The 27631-nt window shown below is 52.9% G+C and overlaps 2 long non-coding RNA genes across 2 annotated transcripts; both read left to right on the top strand.

The window, feature by feature from the left end:
* The first annotated feature begins 2165 nt into the window (after positions 1-2165).
* On the top strand, positions 2166-4605 carry LOC145514185 (uncharacterized). Its single transcript, XR_014059901.1, has 3 exons — positions 2166-2445; positions 2609-2745; positions 3206-4605. It is a non-coding gene; the product is annotated as an uncharacterized LOC145514185 (long non-coding RNA).
* A 12128-nt stretch (positions 4606-16733) lies between these two features.
* LOC145514230 (uncharacterized) lies at positions 16734-19790 on the top strand. Its single transcript, XR_014059945.1, has 2 exons — positions 16734-16791; positions 16847-19790. It is a non-coding gene; the product is annotated as an uncharacterized LOC145514230 (long non-coding RNA).
* Positions 19791-27631: the final 7841 nt, after the last annotated feature.

Genomic DNA, 27631 nt, shown 5'->3' on the forward strand with positions numbered 1-27631 from the left:
CGACTCAGCACACACACACACACACACACACACACACACACACATATATATTTCTTTTTAAGATCCTTTACCATTATAAGTTATTACAAGATATTAAGTGTAGTTCCTTGCTCTGTACACTAGGTCCTTGTTGGTTATGTTTTGTATATACTGTTCAGTTCAGTTCAGTCGCTCAGTCGTGTCCGACTCTTTGCAACCCCATGAATCGCAGCACACCAGGCCTCCCTGTCCATCACCAACTCCCAGAGTTTACTCAAAGTCATGTCCATTGAGTCAGTGATGCCATCCAGCCATCTCATCCTCTGTCGTCCCCTTCTCCTCCTGCCCCCAATCCTTCCCAGCATCAGGGTCTTTTCCAATGAGTCAACTCTTCGCATGAGGTGGCCAAAGTATTGGAGTTTCAGCTTCAACATCAGTCCTTCCAGTGAACATCCAGGACTGATCTCCTTTAGGATGGACTGGTTGGATCTCCTTGCAGTCCAAGGGACTCTCAAGAGTCTTCTCCAACACCACAGTTCAAAAGCATCAATTCTTTGGTGCTCAGCTTTCTTCACAGTCCAACTCTCATATACTGTAGTAATATGCTAATCCCAAACTCCTAGTTTATCCCTCCCCCCATTCCCCGTAGGTTCATTTTCTATGCCTGTGAGTCTATTTCTGCTTGGTAAATAAGTTCATTTGTGTCATTTTCATATTCTACATATAAGCAATATCATATTTGTCTTTCTCTGTCTGACTTCACTTAGTATGACAATCTCTAGGCCCATCCATTTGCTGCAAGTGGCGTTATTTCATTCTTTTTTACAGCTGAATAATATTTCATTATGTATGCATACCACATCCTCTTTATCCATTCATCTGTCTATGGACACTTAGGTTGCTTCCATGTCCTGGCTACTTTAAATAGTGCTGCAGTGAACATTGTGTGTGCATATATCTTTTTGAATTATAGTTTTCTCTGAATATATGCCCAGGAATGGGATTGCAGGAACATATGCTAGCTCTGTTTTCAGTTTTTTAAGGAACCTTGATACTGCACCAACTCACACCAACTTACATTCCTATCAACAAGGTAAGAGAGTTCCTCTTTCTCTATATCCTCTTTGCCATTTATTATTTGCAGACTCTTTTGATGATGGTCATTCTGGCTCATGTGAGGTGGCACCTCATTGTAGGCTTGATTTGCATAAAGAGCGTTTCTTTGGTGTGATACTAGCATTGGGATTCTGAAAGGGAAGTCTAATGTATTTGTGTGCAGTCTGTGAACACACCTTTAAGTTTTCTTTCAAACAGATCCACAGATACACAAACACAGACCTCTGAAGCAAATATGGCACAAGGGTAACAGCTGCTGAACGTGAGTGGTGGGGAAACACTGGTGTCCACCACTCTCAACTCCTCTGCATGTCTAAAAAGTCTTCATAACATCAAGCTGTGGGGTGGAGAAAGGAAAGACCGTTAAAGGAAGCAAAGAGTTCCACTGAATATTGTTCAAGGCCCAGCTGGATGGGCTGGGGAACCATTTAAGGTTGAAAGGAAACCTTCAGAGGCCGGAGGCTCCTAGGAACAAAGATATAAAATCTGGGCTTCTGGGGAAAGGAATAAAAGAAGGAGATGGGACAGGGAGAGGATGTGGTGACGAGGCACTCTCCTGGTGTAAGGACATTGGTGGAACCGAAGCCAGAGCACCAGTGGGGCAGTGGGGGACTGGGCAGCACTGGTGAATCTCTGGGTGCAGCTCAGTACATCAGATGCCAGCCAAGGACTGTGTTAAAGGTCAGTCAGTAGCAGGAAACGGGGTGGGTTCTGAGAGTTTCAAATGCAGCTGCTCTGAGTCTGCTGTGTTGGGGGAGTTTGCTCTGTCCCTTTAATACAGAGGAAAAGAGAGACCTGGATTTCCATGGGAAAGAGCCCCACAGGGCTCCTGGAACCATGGGCTTTTAGGCTGTAGTGGACATTGAGGCTGACACACTCAGTCTTCCTCCCCCCACTCTCCATCTTTAGTCTAACCCAATTGTCACTCCCACCCCTCCAGAGTGATTGGCTCAGGACGGGACATGTGACGAGCTCTAGCCAATGAAATGGAAGCCTCCCTGTAACTTCCTGTTAGGTGACATCATACATATCCTTATTCTGGAATTCTGTCAACTTCCATGCCTGTTCCTGATACAAGACCAGGAAGCTGAAGCTGCGCTGATGTGCGTGGTGCGTTTGCCAGAGTCAGGGAAGCCGTACCTTTCCCAGCCTGTGAAGTGGGCTATAGTTGGCTTCCAACCCCAACTGGCCCCTGACTCCAGGAACCCCCACGCAGTGAACAGCCTGCACCGGCGGTCACAGAGGACATCTGGCAAAGTCCCCACGTTCCCCCTGCCAGGCTGGTACACCTGCAGAGATGGAGAGCTCCCTCCCTGCATTCTGGATAATTCTGGCCTCAGAGAAGTTCAGGTGGGGGCGGGGGTGCCAAGGACTGAATGTAACCCCCCTCTCTACCTCCAGCTCAGTCCGCCCTTCATGTGTGCTTTGTTTTGAACAATTCACATTTCCTCGAGTCTTACAAAGTGCTATTTCAGGGCAACATCAAGCCCCGCCCCACTTCCTTTCCAACCAGAGTGACCCCTGCATAGCCCTGATGGAAACCCTGGAGCCGAGGCTGGGGCCTGAGCACCTCCGACTGTGCTCCCCCTCGTGTCTGCCCCACCCGGCCCAGGGCCGCTGCCCGCTCTCGGCTCAGCTGCGGACCCAACGGTGGGTGGATACAAGTTTCCCACAAAACGTCCTCAGCCCCACGCAGATGTTTCCAGTGAGGATCCAAGCCTGCTCTGCTGGCCTCTCCTGGGATTCGGGCTCCCTGACCAGAGAAATGAGAGGGTGCTGGTGGTACAGGACCAGGGCGGGGGGGCCAGACGGAGTTCAAGGGCCAGGATAGTATTTTGGTCTTGACTCCTGGGGCTTCAAGCAAGAGGTGGCCAGGCCCTTGAATTCTGTTTCTCACTTGAAGAGGAGATGGTTCAGCCTCCTCTCCTGACACGGAGTGAATCCCCTGGTGGGGCACACTGGGTTGAGAAGATCCTGCCCAGGCTTCTGGAAGATGCAGGTGTGGACGGGGCAGCGGGGGACAATCAGAACAATACAGCTGCTTCAGCAAGCACTGTCACTGGCCACCTTCTCCAGCCATAAACCTTTGCTGTCCTTTTCCCTGTTCCAGGAGCCAGGACACTGTAAAGATGCAGCTGTGTGCAGTAGTCAAAGATAGGAGTTTGGAGTCAGTTGGATACAAGCTCGGCCTGTTGGCTGTGTGACTTTCAGCAAGTGACTTCACCTCTCTGGTCCTGTCTACTAAGCAGGGATAGCAGTAGCTCCCTCCCGGGGCTTTTGGTAGGACTTATTATGCACAAAGCATCTGACACACTCCCTGGCACATAGGAAGCATCAGTAAACGTGTCTAGTTATTGGTAAGAGTGCTCGGCACTTCACAGTTTGCAAAGCACATTCATGGCTGTTCTGTCATCACCCTGAAGAACTGTTGCTTTGGCTCAAAAGGCAAAGTAACCTGTCCTGAGCCAGGAGTTCAGCTAACTCCCAGCCCCATTTCCCTCGCCCACCCCACTTTCCTGCAGCCTCCAAAGCCACTGACCCTGCAGCACAGCCCCCCCGCCAGGTTGAGTTTCAGTATTGATTCTAACTCACCAGATGACTGGAGGCCAATCACTTCTTCCCCTTTCTGTTCCCAGTTTCTCCATCTGCAAATTCAAAAGCTGGATCAACCCCAGAGTGTCTTTTTCCTTCCACCTACTAAGATATCTGCTAGATATATGCCCTAATTATGTTTTGAATATTTACTTTGTGCCCTTCTCTGTGCCAGACACTATTATTCCATCAACATATGATTTCTAACCCTCACAGCAAATCTTGGGAGGTGAGCCATTTTATCCCCATTGCACAGAAGGGGAAACTGAGGCTCAAAGAGGGGAAAGGACTTCCCCAAGACCACAGTGTGAATGGGGTAGAGATGGAATTTGAACCCAGGTTGGTCAGATTGCAAACTCAACCTTTAGTCATAAGGTTGCCTCCAGTTCAATCTCTCCACAGACCCGTGAGCCTCTTAGTAAATGACCAGACTTCCCCTTGGTCGACCACCTTGGAACTGGGCTGTACTGGTGAGACCAGGAAGACCAGAACCCCGGATGGGGGAGCCCTCTGGGTACCCAGCCCCTGACTGTGGCATGAACATCCCCGGTGCACCTGTGCCATGCCCGTCCTGGGCCAGGTGTGCAGTTACCAGCAGACCAGAAGTGCCAGAAGTCACCAGGCAGTGGCCAAGCCACGTAATCAGAGCCTGGGAAAGTCTAGCAGGCTCTGGCCACATCTTACTTTCCATCACACCCACCTTGAGTCCCTCCTCGAGTCCCTCCTCAAGGCCGTGAACACACCAGAGGCCCACCGCAAACAGACATACCTCCCCAGGAGCATCCACGTATGCCTCACTTACTCCCGCAGTGCCTGGAGTAACCGGCAGGGAGTTTGTGTTCCACAAATACTGTCTCTATTAGCTTGTGAATAAATGAGTCTGCAGAGGAGGGAATTTGTGGGTCTCACGCTTGAATCTAGAGCTTGTTGTTTCTTGTACATGCTGTGTGGTTGTAGAGCCCCTGGTGTCATTTTATTCACAACATCTTTATTCGCTGCTTAGAACCTGGGACTCTGTGTGTGGACAAAGAACTCACTTACCTACAGGTTGGGAGCTGGGTTCTATTGGTGGCTTTGTTACTAATTCCCCAAGGGATGTGTAAACAATTTTCCCATCTCTCCAGCTTCTCTTAGATCTAAGATTGTAGTATTCCACAGAGAAATCTGGGTTCTGACCCTCAAGGTCTGTAGGGAGCCGCTCCCACCAGCAGCTCCCACCCCACCTCAAGCGCCAACTGTGTGCGGCTCTCCCCAACCCCATGCTTAGAGACATCACACCAGGAGCTTAAGGGTTTATACCATGGACATTGACAAAAGCCCTTTATGCTTCCCTGAAGAATCTGTTAAATCTCTACCAGCTTGTCACTTTAAAAGGCCCAGATATCTTATAAGCATCTGGTCTGATCTTTAAAATTATTGTGCATTTTGCAATAATGTCAAAAAACATTATTTTTCATTTTAATGAATCATTTTAAAATATTTTTTCCTTTGGCTGTGCGAGTCTTAGTTGCGGCACTGAGGTTCTTCGACCTTTGTTGCATCATGCAGGCTCTTTAGCTGCTATGCAAGCTTTAGTTGCAGCACGCGGGATCTAGTTCTCTGACCAGGAATGGAATCCAGGCCCCCTACATTGGGAGCAGTCTTAGCCACTGGACCACCAGGAAGTCTCCATGAATCATTTTGAATGACTAGTTATATTCCTTTATCCCCTCCCCTAAATAGTTTATTGAAACGCAGTCTGCCATGTGTGTCCTGGGCCTTGATACATCTGCCAGCCACTGGATTTTCCAGCTTAAAAATCAGAGTACTGGGGAGGGGAGGATGAGTGGGTGGGGCAGAGAGGATTTTTAGGGCAGTAAAACTGTATGTGATGCTCTGACAGTGGATACATGTCATTGTGTGTTTGACCAAGCCCATAGAATATATGAGATCAAGATTGAACCTGAACGTAGACCATAGAATTTGGATGCCAACCATGTGTCAGTGTAGGTTCATCAAGTGTACAGCACCACTCTGGTGGGACATGGGGATGGCTGGGGGTCACTGTTGGGGGGCCATAGCAGGGCAGGGGTATGTGGGAACCCTCTGTGCTTTCCACTCAATCTTGCTCTGAACCCGCTCTAAAAATAAAGCCAATTTTCTAAAAAATCAAAATTCAAAAGGAGAAAACCTCGGACGTGGCATGATTTCTAAGCGCCCTTTCAGATCTAAGAGTCCCTAGGGTCTTGTCTCCATTCTTTAATGAACACTCTCGTATCAGTTGTGGGGGACATGCTGCCACACTCACAGGTGCCAGCTCACCACCATCAGATGTCTTTCTCCGTGTGGTCAGAGTTTGGGGAAGATGAGCAAGGGGAGACTGGCTTCTTCTAGGGCTGTGGTTTCTCCAAGTACCGTTAGCCGCCTGCCTGGGCATCACCTGCTGAGTTTATCAAAACGCAGATCACCAGGCCCTGGTGGTGGCGGTGGTTGTTGTTTAGTCGCTGAGTCATGTCTGACTCTTTGCAACCCCATGGACTGTAGTCCGCCAGACTCCTCTGTCCACGGAACTCTCCAGGCAAGAATACTTGAGTGGGTTGCCATTTCCTTCTCCAGATCTTCCCCACCCAGGGATCGAACCCACAACTCCTGCATTGGCAGGCGGGTTCTTTATCACTGAGCCATCAGGGAAGCCTCTGCAGGCCCTACTGAGACCTGTTTTGAGGATAAGCCCGGGAATAAGCAGTTCTCTGCTTGCAGAGGACCAGTGCGCAGGCTGGAGATCCAGGCGAGCCAGGCGGAGTTGTCCCAGGCCCAGCAGGACGGCCGGGCTGTGTGCACCTCAAATGATGGAGAAGGGTCACCTCCTGATCCAGGCACCCCCGGGGCCACACCCCCCTCCACCACCTACCTTGTAAACATCCCCCTCTCTGAGTCCCTGTGTCCTCAGCTGAAAAATGGGGCTGGGACTCCCTCCCCAGAGTCGTGGGGAGAATTAAACTGGACACCCATGATCAGAAAGCACTTGGCACAGGTGAGCCCTCCAAATGTGGGTGTGCTCCTGGGGACACACCACCCGGCCCCCCAGGATGGAGACAGTGTGATGCACCAGACACCGTCCTTGTGACATGTGCCATCAGCAGGAGGGCACCAGATGAGTTCATGTCACATGGTGACAGGTGCCCCCAGAAAAATAAAGCCAGACCATGCCAGGGAAAGTGAGCCCTCTCTCAGAAAGTGACGTCTGAGCAGACTCCAGGACAAAGGAAAGGAAAAGCCACATGAAGGACTTGGAGAAATGTCTAGGGAGCATCCATGCAAAGGTCCTGAGGCAGGACCTTGAATAACATGTTTGAGGACAGCAAGGAGCCATGTGTGGCCCCAGAGGGGTGGGGGCGGTGAGGGGGCTACTTGGGAGAAGTGACCAGGGACTAGATCACATCGGCCACCCAGTAACGCCACTGCTGGACATCATCTAAGAGAACAATTAGAAATTAGAGAACAATTAGCAAAACCACACACCCACGGGCACTCACGGCATCCTCCCCAAGGATCACAAGCTTCCAAACTACCTGCCTGGCCACCAACACCAGGACAGTTTCAGAGGTTGACACACCAGCCCAGCAGGTGCTCCCCAAACTCCCCAGACAGTTGTGAAGATCTGTAGCAATGAGGACAGTGTGCATGATATAATATGCTTTAAAAAAAAAAAAAAAATCACAGTTCTAAATACATACTTGTGCCAGAATGAGACCAGGGGCTGAGGGGTTAGTGGTAGGCATGCAGGGGGTTGGGTGGAGAACAGTTCTTTTTTCCTTTTTCAGATTTTATATAATGCGGTTACTGTATTATTTTTATAAATAAGGGGAAAAATATATTCAAACCAAACCATTGGTGGGGTGAGGGGAGGGAACGGAGAGGCTGGTTTCCCTTCCTCATGATACGAACCCCCCCGCACCCCGCTACCGATGTTTCGGTTTTCTCATCTCCATCACATCTGGGACCCAGCCAGCCCGGGGAGCGCGGCGCTCAGCCCCCAAAGGGCTGCATGGATTCTTAGGAGCACGAGAATCCTGCCCTACACTCCAAGAAGCCAAAGCATCCAAAGTGATGTCCAAAACATCACTAAGTGTTATGTCCAGAGTGGGTGTGGGGGGGGCGAGGAGGGTGTTCTTACAGGACAGCTGGGAAAACTGGCCCCCAAGTACCCCCTGGCTTCTGCCTGACGTCCCGCCGTCTGAGACGCACATGGTCACCACCTGATGGAGGCCGACCTCCTCTCCCTCACGGCCGCGTTCAAGGCGAGGCCAGCCCCAGCTCCGGCTGAGCTCCAGGCTCACTGCCTCTGGCCCTCTCGGGCCGCCAGTCCCCAGGCTCGCAGGCAGCCCAGAGGCTGCAATGCCCCATGTGCCTGCACGCTGCCCTCGCCGGGGCCGAGAGGCCCAGAAGGACTCAGAAAACCGAGTCCTGCTCCTGCTGCTTCTTCTGTCTCCTCTCCCAGGGTGCTCCTGCCCCCACCATCCAGGGGACAGCCAACCTGCTGGCTGCCGTTTTTCAGATTCCCAAATCCAGGGAGGCAGTGGGGGCACTGTTAACGGCCCCCAGGTATATGTTCCCAGGAAGGCCCCAGACGGCCCCAAGAGGGTGGATCAGTGCCTGGGAATCCCGAGCTTCCACCTTTGAGTGTTCGCTTTCCAGCTCCTGACAGAACCTTGCTTTGTGTTGCTTTTTATTTCTGGCTGCGCTGGGTCTTTGTTGCCACGTGCCGTCTTTCTCTAGTCGTGGTGCGTGGGCTTCTCATTGTGGTGGCTTCTCTGGCTTTGGAGCACAGACTCTAGGGTACTCGTGCTTCCATAGCTGCTTGAGTACAGTAGCTGTGCTCAGTAGCTGTGGCACGTGGGCTTAGCTGCTCCCCGGCACGTGGGATCTTCCCAGACCAGGGATCGAACTCGCGTCCCCTGCATTGGCAGGCGGATTCTTAACCACTGGACCACCAGGGAGCGGGAACTCCTGCCAGAATCTCTGGAGGGGAGGCAGGGCCGCCGGAGAGGAGTCCAGGGGAGAGAGTAGAGGGGAGGCGGGAGGGGGAATTTGTGAGACAGGTCGGGAAGCTGTGCGGCCCCTGACAGGCGGCCCTGCCCCGGGGGTTGGGTCTCACTGCACCGCTCCCTCTCTGGGTGGTCGTGTCCTTACCAACACACAGAGGTCCATCAGTCTGTCTTTAAGAGGCCTTCTGGCCCTGAGCTCCTGCCTCGGGTGTTGTCCCGATTCCTTCTGCGTCAGACCTTTGCCAGAAGCACCGCCTCATTGCGGACCATGTTTCTAATTCCAGGGGCTCCCTCCAGATCACACCACCATCCTGATGACTATGGACTCCATAGCTTTCACTCCCAAACCCACCCCAAGGGGACCCGCAGGCGGAAAACCTGTCATCAAAGAGGCTTCTACTGCGTGATACTCCAAAACTAAACCTGCAGGGCTCCAAGGACCACTCCAGGTGAGGTCCAGAGTCTGAATGTTTTTGTAATTTTATCAGGCTCCCAGCTGCTCCCGATTCAACACGCGATGGGTCCGATTCGATGAACAGAAACTGGTTGGGAAGGGTGTGGCAGGGTGTCTGGTTGAATTCCATCTGTGCCACGAGGAGCTGGGAGACGGGTGGGGAGCCAGGGCCCCCCACCACGTCGTGTGTGGCTTCTGCAGCTGCCCCAGCCGCAGGGGTGGGATGAGCCTCGGTGTCTAGGGGACAGCGATGCGGAAGCCCATAGCCCGAGGCAGGCCTGCAGAGGCTGGAGAGAGAGGACGCTGGGGCCCTGGCCTCCGCACAAGGGGCCCAGGGGTCCCGCGGAAGCCCTCACTTGCCATGTGGCCACATGGCCAATCTGAGCCTCTGGGTCCCCATCTCCGTAATGCGGACGAGGCGAACGGAGAATGGCACCCAGTGGGTCCCCCAGGCATGTCCCACCCTCGTTCCCAGTAACTGCGGGTGCTTCAGATCACACGACAAAGGGGAACAACCATTGACAACGAGTTAACACAAGTTAATCAGCCTATTTAAAGACAGAGAAATTATTCCAGAGTGACCAAGGTGGGTACATTGTCACTGTAAGGGTCCTTAGACGTGCAAGAGGCAGGTCGAGGAGAGATTCAAGGTTCGAGGAGAAGGACTCCACAGGTGGAGGGACCCGGGGCCTCTAGGATCTGAAACAGGCTAAAGGGGGCTCCTCCCCTGGCACCTCTTTACCCCAAGAGCATGTCAGTCCTTACCTTGCTCTGCTCGGAGCTGCGGGGTGTAGCCACCCTCCGCGTGGGAACACTAGGGCGGGAGGGTGCCAGAAAGAGCCTGCTGTGGGAGAGGGCTTTGGGCAGGCGGTTTGGGGAGGGTCTGAGGATAGGGGTTCACCCTGGACTGGCGCTGTGGGAGAGGGGGGCTGGTCCTCTGATGGGGTCGAACTCACGTACGGGAGAGGGCACTGTAATGGATAGAGAAGCAGCAGCTCCTTGTTTGAGCCGAGCAGAGACAAGGTTTGCTGATGTGGGGGTGACCTGCTTCACTTTATCAGGACCGTGTGTGAGGCTGGGGTGCTGTCTGGTGGCTTATGCCCATCAGGAGGGCAACACAGCCCAGCTGGGAGCCAGGCCAAGGCGTGTCAGGGGGGCCTTTTGCTTCCTCCAGAGTACTTTGAGACCCGCATGGTCTATAGCCCGCCATGTTTCTCTGTCCATGGGATTTCCTAGGCAAGAATACTAAAGTGGGTTGCCATTCCATTCTCCAGTGGATCTTCCCCACCTAGGGATCAAAGCTGGGTCTCCTGCATTGCAGGCAGATTCTTTACCATATGAGCCACCAGGGAAGCCTCAACAAGAGTGAACCTTTTTCAAATACTCTGTGATTCTTGCATTTCACATTGGCCTCCCCTCTGTGCTGGCTCCGGGTGGGGTCTTGAACACTTCTTGGCTCCATACCACAGCTGATTCATCTGCAGAAATGAGCCCTGTTTCCCAAGGCATTTTCCATGTAACACTAGTTTCAACAATGAAATAAAAGGGTTCCCTGGACTACTGAGTTTGGAAAGCACCGAATTCCTTGCTGCAGGACTTCTCAGAGCCTTTAAGATGCTCCTGTGCATTGTGAAATGCTCAGAAAAAACTGGGGTACTCTCAAAACTTGTTTGGATAGAAAACTCTTGGGGTTTTTGTTTGGGTTTTTTCAAGGTGCAGTGACCTATGGAACCAAGTTTATAAAATGCTGAAATAAAGGACGTCTAAAATCTGATGTCCACCTGGGAGGCTGTGGGCTCCTGAGGAGCTGGGGACACCGACAAGGGGTCCCCATCCCGCTCTTTCTCATACACACATATGTGACCCCTGGTCAGATGGACTGGAAGGTGCTGTGATTAATTAAGGATAAGTCTGTGGGCCGAAGCGTGTAACAGAATTCAGCACCTCACTGGGTACTGGTGGGGGTTCCCAGTGCATGGAGATTTAACATGAAGCCCCCTATGAGCCCCAGGTGGTCTGCTCTCACCCCAACACCCTGGAGGCTTCAGGTGACTCTCCAGCCAAACTTCTTCTCTGTGCAGGCTTCGCCACTGCCGCTCCCTCCGTGGGGATGCCCCCAGCTTCACCTTGCCCACAGCAGCTGCCCTCCCTGCCTCTTGGCAAGGCCAGAGCCCTGCTGCATTCTCCAGCTTCCCTTCCCCCATTCTTCTCCAGCACCTTCCACACTGCGATCTGCATGGATTCCTCTCACCTCTGGTGGTGCCTGTTTTGTTCTGTTGCAGCCACCAGGCTTGTTCCACAGTAGATGCTCAGTAACCACGTGTTGAGTGCATAAACGAATGGAGGCCTCTGCAGGGGGTTTTAACACTGAAAAGGCTCTCTGAGACTCAAAACCTGTGGACACCATGGATCAAAAGGATGCATTCAAGTAGTAACAGTTAAAAAATACATATGTGTGCATGCTCAGTCGCTTCAGTCATGTCCAACCGTTTGCAACCCCATGGACTGTAGCCCACCAGGCTCCTCTGTCCGTGGGATTTCCGGGGCAAGAATACTGGAGTGGGTTGTCATGCCTTTCTCCAGAGGATCTTCCTCACCCAGGGATCAAACCTGAGTCTCTTATGTCTCCCACATTGGCAGGGGGGTTCTTTACCACTAGCGCCACCTGGGAAGCCCTAAATACATAGGTGAGGCGTGGCAGCCAGGGAGTGTGGGGCTGCCTGGGGGAGGGAGCAGTGAACTTGTTCTAAAATGGACTGTGGTGATGGTTGCACAACCTGGGATACTCAAGGCCATGAAATGGCACGCTTGGCGATGAGTGGATTGTACGCCAGTGACTCAGATCTCAAAGCTGTTACAGAGAAGAGCTGAATCTAGATGAGAAACTAGTAGAGTGTTCTTTGTGGTATACCGAAAGCTCTGTACACTTCAGATTGTTCCCCCCCCAAAAATAATCTTCTAAATGGCTGTATCACGTTCCTCTGTCTGGAGACACCCCCCCCCCAACCTCGTTCAACAGGCACTGACTCTGCATTCAGGCTGTGCCTCGCATGTCACTGTGAGGAGGACTCTACCTGGGGTCATTTGCTCCATCCTCAGCACCTCCCTGGGACCTAGACCTTATTCATTGACCCATCATGCAGATGAGAAAACTGAGGCCCCTGAGAACAGCTGGGGAAATTGCCAGCAGCCAGTAATGAGAGGAGGAAGACCCTGACCCAGGACATCTAACAGAAGATTCCAGACTCCTGCCTCCTGAGCCCCTGAATGCAGGGTGGGTGTCAGTTACAGGCTGTGGGCCCAGAGACGAGCCCTGTGAAACATTAGGCGGGCTGCTGTTTTTTCCAGGAGGGTCTAATTCGGTCTCTGGCACATGTCTTGCCCACAGCACCTGGGCCGCCTCTGACCAGAGGGGCCACAGAAACCTCAGGAGCCTGTGTCGCAAGAGCGCAGCCCTGCCACACGGCCATGCCGGCAGCTGCCCAGGAAGACGCTGCTGCAGGCGGCCGGGCACAGGTGTCGCCAGGGGTCAGGCTGCCCCAGCAAAGCCTGGCAGGGATGCCAGACCTCCCCCGGGGACCCTCCCTGACCCCCCACCAGCCGGGAGGTGAGGTCCTGAAACCAAACCTCCCCAACCAGTTCCCCTTCCAAGGGCATCGAAACGTGGGACTTCCACCCAGGGCTCCTTTCGGGGAGTCGCTTGTTCCTTCGGGCAGGACGTGGAACACTGGATTCAGGAAGTCACAGGGCGCCTACTTCGCGTTTTCGCTTTTCTTATCAGAAAGGTGCGTGACTAATCCCAGGAGCCGGGCACCTTGGTGCTGTGGAACTACCTTGGTGTTTGGGGTCCTTGAAACTCCATTCGTTTCTCATGTATGCACGTCAAGGTAGGGGCCTGAGCCGAAACGAAATTCAGAATGAGAAGAGCCGAAATAGAAAGGAGAAGAGTGGGAGACGCCCCGGGAGCCAGTCACACACTCCAAGCCCAAGCCACCACCAGGGTCTCTGCACAGGTGGGCACCCCACTCCCAGTGTCCTGGCTGAAAATCAGCATCATCCCAGCAACAGCCTGGCTGCTGAGCCCCAGAAAGCTGAGCCCCACCAATGGGCCACTGCCCGACACACAGAATCACTCTTCTCCTCTAAGCCTCAGTTTCCACATCTGAAAAATGGGCAACAGTAATACCCCCCCATTAGGTTGCAGAAGACCAAATCGGCATGCCCATAAATGGGTACTATTAATTCTAACAATGATTATAATTGTGATTTATTCTATCCAACAGTGTGATCCAGCTTCAACTCTTCCACTCCCTCGTGCTCTAGACATCATGCTGAGAGTTGTCCCCTGTCCTTACACAACCATTAGAGCAGTCTGATGAGGAGGGCTCATTATTCCTAATTTTAGCAACTTACAACCAGAGGCATATTAATACGTCTTTCGTTGCCTAGACATTATTGACCAGTGAGTGTCAATATTCCCTTACAAAACAAATTGCTGGCCACAGGCGTAAAATTTCTGCAAAAATTCCCTGGGCAATAATGTGTTAAAATGAGGGAACTGAGGTTATTAGGACCACGTGGCCTGTCCAGATGGATCGAGGTTTGGGGCCTTAAACAACTTGTTGTTCAGTCGCTCAGACATGTCTGACTCTTTGCGACCCCATGGGCTACAGCATGCCAGGTTTCCCTGTCCATCACCATCTCCCGGAGCTTACTCAAACTCATGTAAATCGAGTGGGTGATGCCATCCAACCATCTCATCCTCTGTTGCCTCCTTGTCCTCCTGCCCTCAATCTTTCCCAGCATCAGGGCAATTTAGGGTCCACTTTAAGAGAAAGAAAACAATAAATGAACTGAATTTTTAAACTTTTACGTAAAAGAATCCGAAATTCAGCGACCAGTCCAGTAAAGGACCTGTGCAAACAAAAAAGGAGCACTAACATGTCAGCTTCATGAGCCCTGTGGCAACTTTGGCACTGAGCCAGCATCCCCCAAGGCTGGGAGAGCCCAGACCTGGGCCTCAACCTCCTCCTCGTGCATGGAAAGTGCATGTCGCCCTGGGCCCTGCAGAAGGAGTAAGGAAGGGGTGCGGATGGAAGGCCGGCCTGGAGCCATGGAGGTGCTGAGGGAACCAGAGGGCAGGGAGGGGCTGAGAGTGAGACGCATGGGAGGGAGGAACGGAGGAGGCAGCCAGACAGGTGGATGAGGGGCAGCCAGGAGCGTGAGCCATAGAGTGTGCCACTGCCACTGATGGTTAAGCAGGGTGGGATGTGGCCACCGGCCCCCTAAGAGCCTCTAGGTCATTCTCCTTAGCTCGTGTGTGGATGATGGAGCAGAGCAGGCAGCCTGGAGACCAGCTGGGAGGCTGTCATGACTCAATTGTAACTAATGTAAATAGCTGCCTGGACCAGTGGCCACCATAATGGACAGCACAGCACCAAGTCATCATGCAGTTCAGGCAAGGGACTTGAGATAGCATCAGATTTGTGTGGTTTATGGCCAGATGTTGGCAGGAAAACAGTTACCCAACTAGGGTAGTAGTCCAAGCAAGCGTTGGTGGGGGCCTAAAGGGAGCCAGGTGGGAAGGGTGGCACTCAGGTTTTTAGACTCTGCAGCTGTCCTTAACTGAGAAGCCAGGAGGGGAAGCAAGATTTGGGGGTGAGGGCTTCCCAGGTGGCTCAGCGGTAAAGAACCTGCCTGCCAATGCAGGAGATGCCAGAGATGCGGGTTCGATTCCTAGGTCAGGAAAAGCCCCTGGAGGAGGAAATGGCAACGCACTCCAGCATTCTTGCCTGGGAAATCCCATGGACTGAGGAACCTGGCGGGCTACAGTCCATAGGTCACAAAGAGTCGGACACAACTGAGCGGCTGAGCACACACAGCAGTGATTGACATAAGGAACTCAGGTTAAGATAATTCGAGTTTGAGGTGATGGTGGGCCATCTTGGCAGAGAAATAAAGGAGGGGTTCATTAGACAGTTAGGGAACCTATCACACTGGTGCTCAAGATGTGGATTTGGAAGTCATCAGCCAAGGGTGGTGTCATGTGAGCCAGTGATGGTACAACCCTAAGAGGTGGCAGATGAATTAACAAATTCCCACCTGGACACTTCAATTATGACAGCAGCCAACAGGCTTGCGTTTCCTTGACAGATGACCATCAGGATAGCAACAGCCATGTGTGTCAAGCTCTGTCACTACCAAGCCTGCCGCAGGCACTCTGTGTGAATTACACATCCTTGCTGCCCTACTGTGCGTTCAGGGCTGAGGTTGCCACTTCATGGGAGGAAGTTTCTCTCTTCACATACTACAATCAGGATTTAAAAATAAAGAAAAATAAACCTTGGTTCAAAATTAGCACAAGACTCGCTACAAAGAACACAAGCTTCCTGTGTGTTTTTTTCTTCAGTTTTTTTTAAGACTTCCAGAAAAGTTTCCTCTGCAAAGCTGAGACCAAAAGGGTAAAAAATGCAAATGTGATGGTCCAACTTGAACCATCATCGGTATGCACCCGGCCCAGCACAGTCACACAGAGACTAAATAGAGAGGTGTCCAAGTCCTAAAGTCTACAAACAGGAGCTGCCTGGAATTATGTGGGGCTGTGGGAGGGCTTTCCTGGTGACTCAGTGGTAAAGAATCTACATGCCAATGCAGGCGACGTGGATTCGACCCCTAGGTCAGGAAGTAGAAGGAAATGGCAACTCACTTCAGTATTCTTGCCTGGGAAATCCCTTGGACAGAGGAGCCTGGCGTGCTACAGTCCACGGGGTCGCAAAGAGTCGGGCACACGACTTAGCGACTAAACAACAACCAAGACTGTGGGCTCCTTTGGGGTAGAGGCAACTCCTTTAACTATGTGTCCCAAGTCTATCCTCACGTTTGGCTCAGTATATGGATAATGGATGGATGGAAGGTGGACAGGTCGGTGGTGACCCATTGAGTGAATGAACATAGTGTAGTTCTGAAAACTCCATCATTTGATGGCTAACAAGCCCCAATCAATCCCCCTCCACCCTCTCCACTCTGACACTAGTCATCCACCCAGCTGAACCATCGTCTCCCTTTTCTTGTAGCCAGTCAACACGGATGCAACATGGATGGGACACCCGCCCACCAGGCTGAAGTGGATATTCATTCATCCCTATCTTGGGTCACTCTGCCTCCAGAGCCTGGCGGCTGCCAGAGGAACAACCAATTCTGCAGAGGTGAGGAGAAAATGCTAGTCCTCAGTTCCCAGCCTCTCTTGCAGCTGGGCACAGCCACATGACCCAGGCTCACCAATCAAATGCTAGTCCTCACTTGCCAGCCTTCCTTGCAGGTGGCGAGGTGGCAGACATGTGACCCAGACTCACCAATCAGATACTAGTACTCACTTCCCAGCCTCCCTTGCAGGTGGCGAGGTGGCAGACATGTGACCCAGACTCACCAATCAGACACTAGTACTCACTTCCCAGCCTCCCTTGCAGGTGGCAAGGTGGCAGACATGTGACCCAAGTTCACCAATCAGATGCTATCCCTCACTTCCCAGTCTCCCTTAATTGGGTAGCCTATGACACAGGCTCCGCAGTCAGACGCTCCGGCAGGTGAGTCTTCCTTGGCCACCTGGCCGCGAGAAGTGAAGGAGTAGCTGGCTTACTAGCCTCCTGCTGCTTATTCCACCCTCCTGGCATCCTCTCAGCAAACTCCTTTCTGGCATAACTAACCCTAACTCGACAACAGCTTGCATCTGCTGTTTACAACTAACGTTTGCGCCTGATTCCCGCCTGCAGGGACTCACACAAGATGGCTCTGCCCTCAGAGACCACGGGGCCTGGACCTGAAGGGCTGCAACACCATCCTCGGAGGAGCAGAGGAGCGCCGCTACCCCACGCGGCCTACTCCAGCTGCCCCCTGGAGGACGGGAAAGGAGAGCCTTGATGTATTTCTGGCTGTAATCAGCCACTATCAAACCCACGCCGAGCACCGAGGAGAATTGTAAAGGGAGGCCCGTCCACAGAGGTGTGACTACCCGTGAGCGAGCACGTGTGTCAGCGGCAGAGAGGGTGCTCCAGGTAAGTGGAGTGACGGCTCACGATGTTCTGTCATGATGAGGGTTCTCCGCAGGCCTTACTTTGCCAGTGATGCTTCACTTATGTCGTGGTCCGTGCACAGGTCTGGCCTGGCTGATCATGAACTTGGTTCATCTCTGTTTTTATAGCAGAGGGACAAAGGAATGAGGTAGAAATCTCGCTGTTGTCTGCTGACTAGGTGTAGTGTGCCTACTTACTTATATGGAGAAGGAAAAGAACAGGATAACCTTGTATACGACATAAAGGGACAAGACATACTGCTGCGGAAGGCTCAAAAATTCTGCAACATTTGCACCATGGCAGGAAGGGTAATAAGGGTCTGGTGCGATCTGTTCCTGTGTTCTGAGGCCCTTCAGGCTTATCTTGTTCTTTTGTCCTCTGAGCACCGCAGCTTACACACTGTGAAATGGGCAGCACAGGAGAGCCCCATCTTCCCACTGAGCAAGTGGAGGGAGGTCCAGGGCAGTGATTTCTGTGAATGATGGGGCGGCGCCAAGAGCAGGACGCCAGCAGAGTCCTCATGCTTTTCTAACAGGTAAGGGAAGGGAGGTCAAGAAGAGATGAGGAAGAGAAACCAGAGCCATCATTTAGGTCCTACAGTTTTAGGAGGCTTTGGGCAGCACAGAGCAGAAAACTCCAGGTTCAAGGGACTATCTGCCCTTGAAAACAAAAATAACTAGATTGAGGCAGCCTGGGGCTGGCACTCTTCTGCCACGCCCGCCTCCAGGTGTCAGCGTCACCCGCAGGCTGGCAGTAAGGTGGCAGTGGCAGTTCCATACGTGCCCAGCAGGGAGGGACCTGCCCTCTCGTAGGAGTGAGGAGACTGTGAGAAGCCCCTGCAGGAATTGTCCTCACGGCCCACCACCGTCACTCAGCACCCCAGCTCCTTCCTACCCTCACTGTCAGAACCACTGTCTTAGGAATCAGAATTCTAGCTGGCTCTGAGAATGGGACCCCTCTCCCTGAATCAGGCAGAGAAGGAGATGCGTGGATAAAACCTGGGCTCAGTGAGCAAGGAGGACGTGGGGAGAGGGACGTCAGCCCTCAGACAGCCATGTCCCGTCGCCGGCCACCCTTGAGGCATGCTCTGTCAGCCAGACCTGGGCAGTTTGCTCAATCTGTTTCTTCATCTGGATAATGGGAACAATGCTATTGTAAGGTTGCTGATGAGATGACAAATTCTCGATGGCTGAGAGTTCCTTTCACTATTATGAAGGTGCTTTGTTGTCAGTCTGCCGGTTTCCCTACGCTCTAAACCCTCCTCTGAGCCTCTGGCCACTGGTGTCCTTCGTGAGCCAAAGCCTGGCTGGCTGTTTCCTCCAGACTCAGGAAGATTGCTCCCACCTGGGCCACAAGGAAGTGCACTTTAGTCCCCATTAAGCAAGACTCAGGGACATTGGCTCCACCTGATAAACAGTTCAAACAGAGGCAGAGCATGAGGGTCAGCTCTGGAACGTCTCAATTGCTTCAGAAGGTACTGCTCCCAAGCTCACACATTCATTCATTTGGTTGTTCATTCAACAAACATCCCTTGAGCACTGACTGCATGCTGGGGAGTAAACTGGACCCCTTGTTGGCCGCTGCTAGGTTGAGTCTTTTTTTTTATTGGTGGAAATTGTTTTACAATGTTGTGTTGGTTTCTGCCGTACAACAATGTGAATCAGTTATATATATATCCCCTCCCTCTTGAGACTCCTTGCTCCCACATCCCATCCCACCCCTTTAGGTCATCACAGAGAGCCAGGCTGGGCTCCCTGTGTTACACAACAACTTCCCACTATCTATCTGTTTTACGCATGGTAGTGTATATATGTTGATGCCCCTTTCTCCATTTGTCCCACTCTCTCCCTCCCACACTGTGTGCACAAGTCCGTTCTCTATATTTGCATCTCCATTCCAATCCTGCAAATAGGTTCATCGGTACCATCTTTCTCAATTCATCCCACCCTCACCCTCCCCTGCTGAGTCCATAAGTTCATTCTCTACTAGGTTCATCAGTACCATTGTTCTAGATTCCATATACATGAGCTAATATACTTGTTTTTCTCTTTCTGATTTACTTCACTCTGTATAACAGGCTCTAGGTTCATCCATTTCACTACAACTGACTGAAATTTGTTCATTTTTATGGCTGAGTTGTACCCCATTGTATGTATGTACCACATCTTCTTTATCCATTCGTCTGTCATGGGACACCTAGGTTGCTTCCATGTCTCGGCTGCTGTAAATATTGCTGCAGTGAATGTCGGGGTACATGTGCCATGTGTCTTGTAGTCTTGTGGTTTTCTCAGGATATATACCCAGTAGTGGGATTGCTGGGTCATATGGTAGATTTATTCCTCGTATTTTAAGGAAACTCCATACTATTGTCCATAGTGGCTGTATCAGTTTACATTCCCACCAAGAGTGCAGGAGGGTTCCCTTTTCTTCACATCCTCTCAAGCATTTATTGTTCGTAGATTTTTTTGATGATGGATGTTCTGACCTATGTAAGGTGACATCTCATTGCAGTTTTGACTGGTGTTTCTCTAATAATGAGCAGTGTTGAGCATCTTTTCATGTGTTTCTTGGCCATATGTGTGTCCTCTTTGGAGAAATGTCTGTTCAGGTCTGCCCATTTTTTGATTTGGTTGTTTCTCTGATATTGTAGGTTGAATCTTTATGGGAAGAACAGGCTTTTTTTTTTTTTTTAAATACCTTTGGCATTTTTGAAGCATTCCTGTCTTGAAATGAAACAGAAATTGTCTCATTTAGAAAATAATTCCTTTCCTCCCACACACTCTGAGATAAGGTGTCAGATGATGTTCAGATTTTCCAAGTACAAATCACCTTTAGGTCAAAGCCCAGTAACTCAGTGGAAGTAAAGGGAAATTTCTTAGGGCTATGCTTATAGTGGTTTTGAATGGAAACATCTTGACTGTAACAGCATCATGGTTTAATTTCACACTAGAGAAAGGAAGAGCCGCTGTTAACCTCAAAACGAGGAAGACCATAATAGTCACCAAAAGAGAAAAAAAACAAAACAAAACAAAACAAAAAAACAGTCCTCTAAACCAGAAGCTCCTGGTCACAGGCTGGCCTGGAAACATGTCAGGAATTTTTCCAAGGACAGAAACCTGATCCACCTCTCCTCGCCCCAGGATGGCTGAGAGCTTGGCTTTCGGGGAACATGGGCTGAGTGGGAATGGGGCACGGGGAAATGCCAGTGAAGACGCTGGCAAAAGCGAGTCAGGAGGAAGTGGCTTTGTGAGTTGTCAACCTCACAGCAGGCCGAGCAGCAGAAACTGAACCATGCCGGGTACAGAGCTATTTTCAACCTTGGGGTTTTCACCCCCTGTCCCCACCATTCTGGGCAGTGTAGCTCGCGTATGATACAGTCAGAGCCATGGACTCAGGACGGAAGAGAAGGCAGGTCTGAGAAGCAGAGGCAGCAGGGTTCCCTTAGTGGCACCTCCCTGCCATGGAACCTTGGGCACCTGAGACCCACTTCCCGGGCCTCTGCTTCCTCCCCTGCTCACTAAGGACCTGAACCAGTGTCCTCCTGCTGTAACACATGACCCCAAACTTAGCAGCTTAAAAGAATACATGTCTGGGACTGCCCTGGTGGTCCACTGGCTAAGACTCTGGACTTCCAATGCAGGGGGGTGGGTTCGATCCCTAGTCAGGGAACTAGATCCCACAGCCGCAACTAAGGTCTGGCACAGCCAAATAGGTAAGTAAATAAGTTCAAACACACACATACACACACGCACACACACATACACGCACACACACATGCATTCTCTCATAGTTCTGGAGGGCAGGAGTCTGACACGGGCTCACCAGGCTAAAATAAAGGTATCCACTGGCCTGGCTCCTCTTGGAGGCTGCAGGGAGAGCCTGTCTCTCTCCCTTTTCCAGCTTCTAGAGGCGCCACTGTCTGTGGCTCCATCTTCTGAGCCAAAAGGTGACATCTTCTAGTCTCTGACTCTGACCCTCCCACCTCCCCCTTTGAAGGACCCTTGTGATGACATGGTGGACACCCTGGGAATCCATGACTATCTCCCCACCTTGAGGTCTGTAATGTGTTCACATCTGCAAAGTCTCTTTGACCATGAAGGTCCCTAGGACATGGACATGTCGGGTCATCTTCCTGCCTACCATGGGTTGCTTCCCTCTTGAACTTTCTAAGGCCTGGTAAGAGCTGCATCCTCCATGAAACCCGCCATCAGTTACAGCGGTGGCTGTTGTTCACACAGGCCCTCCTCCCCGCCTCCTGGTTCCCGAGATGCCCCATGTAGTCCATAGCACCCCACTAGAGTGGAGGCCTGTCCACATTCATGCGGAGGTGAGCAGCAGAGCTGGGAACTGTACCCCCTCCTGCCAGAGCCTGAGCCATCGACCACGTCTGTGACTGTCGCCCGGTGTCACCTTGTTGAATCAACAGGAATCAGAGGTTCAGGGAACAGACTCAGCCCTGGGACCTGCTACTCGTTGCTGGCGGGAATCAGAACATGCAGCCACTTTGGAAGATGGGTGGGCGACTTTCTCATAAAACCAGTCATAGGCTTGACCGTGTGATCCCCCAGCTATGCTCCTAGGTGTTCACTCAGAGGACCTGAGAGTGGGTGTCCACACAGATACCCATGTGAAGGTGCTGCAGCAGCTTTATTCATAATTGCCAGGCAGGACTAGAGCCGGATGAGGCGGGAGACGGGGGCAGACAGAGGTCACTGAGGTGCCGGCACAGACATCACAGTGCTGTCTGAGCTCCTGACTTAGGACAGACACCAGGGAGAAAGGCCCACACCTGTCACCTGGTGATGGAGGCAGCCACCTCTGACACCCTCTGGCTCAGCATCCCCACCCTTGCTGGTTCCCACACCCCACGCTCATATGCCCTGACCTCTGGCCTCGGCCATGCCCTCTCCCCACTTGCCATCCTGACCTCTCTGTGTTCACTATAGCCAGGACAAAGCCCTCCAACCATCTCCCCTGTGCTCCAAGAGTGGATAAGCGGACCTCCTGGCGAGGGGCATCTCTCCATCCAGCTACTAGCCCACACCACTGTCATGGTTTTCTTTTCGTAGATGGTGAGCTGGAGGTGTCGGGGTAGAGGTGAGGGGGCCACCCAGTGATGTGTCCCGGCTGGCCCCAGGTCCTAGTGCCAAACCTGGGCTTCCAGAGCCCTCAGTAGACTGCTGGACAGCAGCTGGGTCCCTTCTCTGATTCGGCAGCCCCACACCATCTTGGGGCTTCCTGGATGCACCCCAGCCCCTGAATGCCCGGCCTGACGTCGGGACAGGCAGGTCCCCAAAAGCCCTGCTCTGAGAACCTGGGTACGCCCGTCATCTCATTTCCACGGCAGCCCTGGGAGAAGGGCGATTATGATCGAATCCACCCTGCAAGTGAGGTGCTGAGGCTCGGAAAAGCTGGTGACTTGCACACGCTGGGAGCCAGAAGGCGTCAGGGCCGGGTCCATACTCACCTTGGTGCGTCCCACGCCCTAGACGTTGGCCTCTGATGGCACCCGTCGTCCGTCCGGGGAGTGCGTCTAACCCGCAAACCTGGCATGGGGGCGCTGCGCTGAGGCTCCGCCCCCCAGGCCTCGAGGCCACGCCCTCAGCTCGCCAGCCCCGCCCCCATCACCCGTGGCCACCCACGCTGTGCCCCACCGCCCTTCCCTCGCTGCTCCTGACAGGCCCCTCTGCTTTGTTCTAACTCAAGGCCCGGTCTAGGAGTCGTGTTTCTGTGGAAACTCAGCTGCCTCGGCTGAGACAGGGGCCTGTGACGTGGGCAGCAGATGAATTGGAGCTGCGGTTAAAGCCAGATAAGGGGATGGTGGGAGGAGGAGCTTGGAGCCAACTGGACCCCTCGGTCCAGGGGGGCGACAACGGGTAGATGTGGTGAGGGGCCCAGGGCTGGGGTCTGGGGCGCCAGGAGCCGTGAAGACCTGGGAGAGGAGCCAGGATAAAGGCTAGAGCGAGCAAGTGTCCCTGGTGGGGCCTCCACACCCCACGTGGCACCTGCATCATTAGTGGCTTCAGACCTCCCGTTGGTGTCACCCCCGTTGGTATCTACCCAGGGCCCACCAGGGTGAGCAAGGTACTGAGGAGATGTTTAGCATCCTTGACATCCCACCTGGCCCAGACACTCAGAGCCACCGCCAGGTCCATAGAATAGGCACAAGTGCCCATGCAGAATCCGGGAGAAAAGACAGCCCGCAAAAATGGGCAAGAGCTCAAATTAATGGCCCCTCACAGAGAGGCTGCCCAAGAGTCAGACGACAAGCAGCCCAGTGCCAGGAGCCACAGAAAGATGCCAGGTGACAGCAGGTGGAGACGTCAGGGCACCACCCGACTGTCCATGACACGAATGACTGGCAGTGCCAAGCGTTGGTGGGGACACAGCTTTGGGAACCCTCATGCCCCAGCAGGAATGCAGCCAAGCTGGCCACGCATGCCCGCATCACAGGAATCTGAGAGGGCATGCGTACCACACCTGTGTGCAGGACCACCGAGGACAGCCCTAGACTGGGAACAGCCCAGCACTCCGGCAGTGGAAGAAGGGAACAGTCATGACACCATCACTCAAGCATGTGATGCCGCCTTGGCAACGAGCGCTCGACAACAGGTGACACTCCCCACATGATGCTGGCGAGTGAAGCCAGACCTGGAGGTTCGATCGCCGGGTCTATTGTGGAACATCCCCAAACAGGCGTGTATTGAGAGGTGCTGGGAGCAGAAGCGTACAGAAGGGCAGGGACGTGGTTACCCTGGAAGTCAGGACCATGCTGTCCTTCTACCCCTGTCCCCACGGGGAGAGAAGGGTGCTGACCAGCACTGAGCAGGCCCGGCCCAGCCATGAGGGCATGTCTCCCCGTGTGCTCTGTAGCCTCCAAGGCCCTTCGACAAGACATGTCACTGTAGCTTTGCACCCATTTGCCAGATGAGAAAACTGAGGGTCAGACATGGCCAAGTACCCCCAGGCTATGGGCAGGGGTCCTGGGGGTGGTCAGCAACGACCTCTGGTGCCAGCAGGTCCTCACACCTGAAGAGGAGGTAAGTGATCCCGGCTCACTCCACAATCAGGAAACGAAAGTCACAATTGAGAGAATCACCTTTGAGTTTCCGGCTGGCCAAATCCCACACCCGTGGCCAACACTTCCAGAAAGCAGGCTTGTGTTGAGTAAAGCTTGCAGCTTGGCTGGGCCAGGCAGGAGAGCTGTCTGGAGTCCACTGTTCCTCCCCCACACAAAGGCCCTGGTTTGCCTGCAGAGACCCTCAGATGGGCCCCCATCTCCCCCCTACACGGAGCCCAGGCCCCAGCCCAGGTGCCAGTCCACAGGCCACTCTGTCGTCCTCCTCTTTTCGGGGTCCACTGACCCCCTGCAGTCACCCTCTGTCTCCATCCTCTGAGCCCCAAGGCTGAATCCCACAGTGCCTTAGGTCTAGGAGGCACCTTCAGCCGAGTCCCTGCTTAGTGGGTGCGAATCAAACAGAAGGGCTGAGAGATTTCCCAAAGGGCCCATCCCTGGAGGTAGTGCAGCTCCGTGTGAGGTCCTGCGGGGCTGTGTTTGCTCCTTCATCAGGAACTCTCTTCTGAGCACGTACTGTGGGCTGGAGATTGAATAGTGCACATAACAGCCATGGTCCCTCCTTCCTGGACACTCCTGCCATCTCCTGCTGGGGCCCCACGGGCTGAGCTCGGCTGGAGGCCAGGTGGGGGAGACTGTTAGTGTCCACGGCGGTCAGCCTTCCAGAGAGCAAGCAGGGTGGACACCGGGGACCATCCAGCACGACGAGCTCAGGACACTGTGTCCATGCGGGGCCTCACACGGACCTGCACCACCTCTGTGGATGGGCCCTTCTGGAAGATCTCTCGGCTCCTCCTGTTCGACGCCACACCCACTAAGCAGTGTCCCCAGCTGCTGCCCATGCATCAGGCAGGTGAATCCTCACAACAACCTCAACAATGACGTCAGGGCAATGAATCCTCACGCATCCAAGTGAAGTAGGAATGGTAGGTAATTTATAGCCAAGGACACCAAAATTCAGAGAAGGGAAGCCATCACCCCAGTGTCTCACAGCTAGTTGGCAACGGAGTCAGGCTTTGAACCCAGGTCTAACTGACCTCACGGCCATGGAGGTACCCCGTGCATGCGCCCATGCTAGAGCTGGGAAGGAATTCAGGCACCATTCCCAGCCTGTTTCCCCTTTCCCCTTCTCCTCTGCAAACTCCACCCCCACTCTCCTCGAGGGAGGTCTGCTTTTGGACAACTGAGCCTGCCGCCCAGCGGTCAGCCCCCAGGGCTCCCTGCCTCTGTCCTGTGGCCCCGGCTGGCCCAGTGATGCAAGAGCCCCCGCCAGCCTTGCAGTTGAAACATTCTGAAATGTACAGTAGACCCGGCCATCTGCTTCCTCCATACACTGCCTTCTGCTCAGTCGGGACCCGGAGCAAACGTGCAGGGACGCCAAAGCAACAGTCACTTTATTTCTGGGCTCAGGATTTCTAACTGGCCTGATTGCTCAATGCGCGTTTCAGACAGAGGAGCAGGGAGGTCAGGAGGAAGGCCCTACAGACGCAGCAGGAGGGGAAATGCTGATGGAGAGATAGCATCTCGGTCTGCTAAATGCACTGTGATTTTTTTTCCCCCAAAAGCTCTTTCAGAAAACAGTCAGACTCCCTTCCTCTTGTGTTTCTCCGAGAGATTTTTATTTTCAAGATTCTCTGTTCTTTTTAATATGCTTTCCGTGCATGCTCAGTTGCTCCGTTGTGTCTGATTCTTTGAGACCACATGGACTGCAGCCTACCAGGCTCCTCTGTCCGTGGAATTTCCCAGGCAAGAATACTGGAGTGGGTTGCCATTTCCTTCTTCAGGGGATCTTCCCCGCCCAGGGATCGAGTCTATGTCTCTCGAGTCTCTTGTGTCTCCTGCTTTGGCAGGCAGATTCTTTACCACTGAGCTACCTGGGAAGACCCTAACACACCCTGGTCCTTACAATGTAATACAAAGGTGAAGGAGGGGACACCTATAGGTACCGAACACTTGATGTGTGTGTATGTGACCCTTAAAGAGCCAGGAACAATAGGGCTCAGTCTCAGAAATGTCACTCCACATTAGCTCAGCTGCCCTGGTTTCGTGGATTGAGAACCATGAGGTCGACCCGTGCCCTGAGAGATGACACCCTCATCACACAAGAAAGGGCTACATTCAGAAGAAGGTACACAAACCTGTCATGCTCCCACGTTGGAGTGAGGAAGAATCTACCTGCCTGGAATTCAAAGAGCCAGGGCTTCCAGGGCAAAGGCAGAAGATTTAAAACAAAAACGAACAACAGGTGGGTGAGCAGCAAAGGAGAAGGTGCTTCTGGGCTCCGAGTACAGTGGCCTGTTCCTTGATACTCCTGTCATCAGGAGATGGAGCTTTGCCCACTCCCCTGAATCCAGAAAACCTTGTGACCACTTTAACCAAGAGAGGTGGCAGAAGTGATGCTAAAGGGTGTCTGAGGCTGGCTCATAAACAGCCCTTAAGCTTCCTCTGTGTCCCCTGGGCCCCCTGGGGCCGCCATGCTGTGAGGAAGCCCAAGCCACCCGCAGAGACCACATTCCAGAGCCCAGTCCTGGCTGTGCCCAGCCTCCAGGGCTCCCCACCACACACAGGACGTGGGTGAAAAGCCTCCGGATGCCACCCCCAGCTGTCCAGCTCTTCCCAGCTAAGACTGCAGATGCTACGGACACTATCGTACCCTGTCTCAATCCTGACCCCCAGAATCTGTGAGCGAAATAAAACTTCTTGATGTAAGTCTGAAGGCAGTTTGCTGTCCAGCTCTTCCCAGCTAAGACCCCAGACGCTGTGGACACCATTGTACCCTGTCTCAATCCTGACCCACAGAAATCTGTGAGCAAAAGAAAATGTTCCTGGTACCAACAAGTCTGAGGGTAGTGTATTACACATAGATACGTGGGGCCAGCCCCACCCTGGACAGATGCCGTCTAGTCTGAAGGCAACGGGGCCAGAACAGGAAAGGAGACACGCTTTCCTCTCAGCGCCTGAGATCTTCAGCCAGGGCGAACCACCACACCCCAGAGGCTTGTCCAGGTGTGACATCAGGGCAGATAAACAGAAGAAACACTGGATTGCGTGAGTTTCTCGCCGTGAGAGTGAGCGTTTGAAACCCCAGCATACAGTACTCATGTCCCAGAGGAACATGCCGCCTGGGAGTGGGCCAAGGCACTTGCAGCTTCTCTCCCACTCTTGGAAAAAGCAGCAGACTTTCCACTGAGAAACCACCTCCCCGACTCTCAGCCCACTGGGCTGTTAAAACTAGTCATTGGTTATAGATCAGTCTTTAGCGAGAATTTCTGGAGATCTCTGAGTAGTCAAGTTTCCAGAAGTCTCTGAGTAGTCGAGC

This window comes from Giraffa tippelskirchi, chromosome 7, assembly GCF_054371585.1.
Source record: "Giraffa tippelskirchi isolate mGirTip1 chromosome 7, T2T-mGirTip1v1.2.pri, whole genome shotgun sequence".
NCBI lineage: Eukaryota > Metazoa > Chordata > Mammalia > Artiodactyla > Giraffidae > Giraffa > Giraffa tippelskirchi.